Raw genomic sequence first — 822 nt, forward strand, 5'->3', positions numbered from 1 at the left:
TACCCACCATGGGGAGGAGGAGGAGGTCTTTACCCACCATGGGGAGGAGGAGGAGGAGGTCTTTACCCACCATGGGGAGGAGGAGGAGGAGGAGGAGGAGCTTCCAGCAGCGTTTCATTGCAGTGCAGACTGATGATTGTTTAGTACTGATGATTGTTTAGTACTGATGATTGTTTAGTACTGATGATTGTTTAGTACTGATGATTGTTTAGTACTGATGATTGTTTAGTACTGATGATTGTTTAGTACTGATGATGTTTAGTACTGATGATTGTTTAGTACTGATGATTGTTTAGTACTGATGATTGTTTAGTACTGATGATTGTTTAGTACTGATGATTGTTTAGTACTGATGATTGTTTAGTACTGATGATTGTTTAGTACTGATGATTGTTTAGTACTGATGATAAACATGTCAAAGGATGTCTCTCTACTATCGATGTGTTTACCGTGCCTTATTTGATAATATAATAAAATAAGAAATAAAACAAATACATAAGTAGCAACGAATAAACAATCGTTGCTATTTTTTAAAGGGTCAATGTTCTTACGCAATGCATGTCTTAATTTATTTTGCTCAAACAGGGATTGAGATAGTACATTATTTGTCCCATTAATATACACTACTTGCTAATTTTTGATAGCAACTCCACAGCCACTCATGAGTAATTATTCCCATGGTTACAAGTGTGAAGAACCCTACACTTCCAGAGTTCACAACTTTGTGTGTGTCTATGTGAATGCACAGCCAAGTGCGTGTGTGTGTGTGTGTGTATGTGTGTGTGTTGTGGCATCCCGACCCCCACCGGGAGGGTCCGGGGG

Source organism: Pollachius pollachius (assembly GCF_949987615.1).
Source record: "Pollachius pollachius genome assembly, chromosome: 12".
NCBI lineage: Eukaryota > Metazoa > Chordata > Actinopteri > Gadiformes > Gadidae > Pollachius > Pollachius pollachius.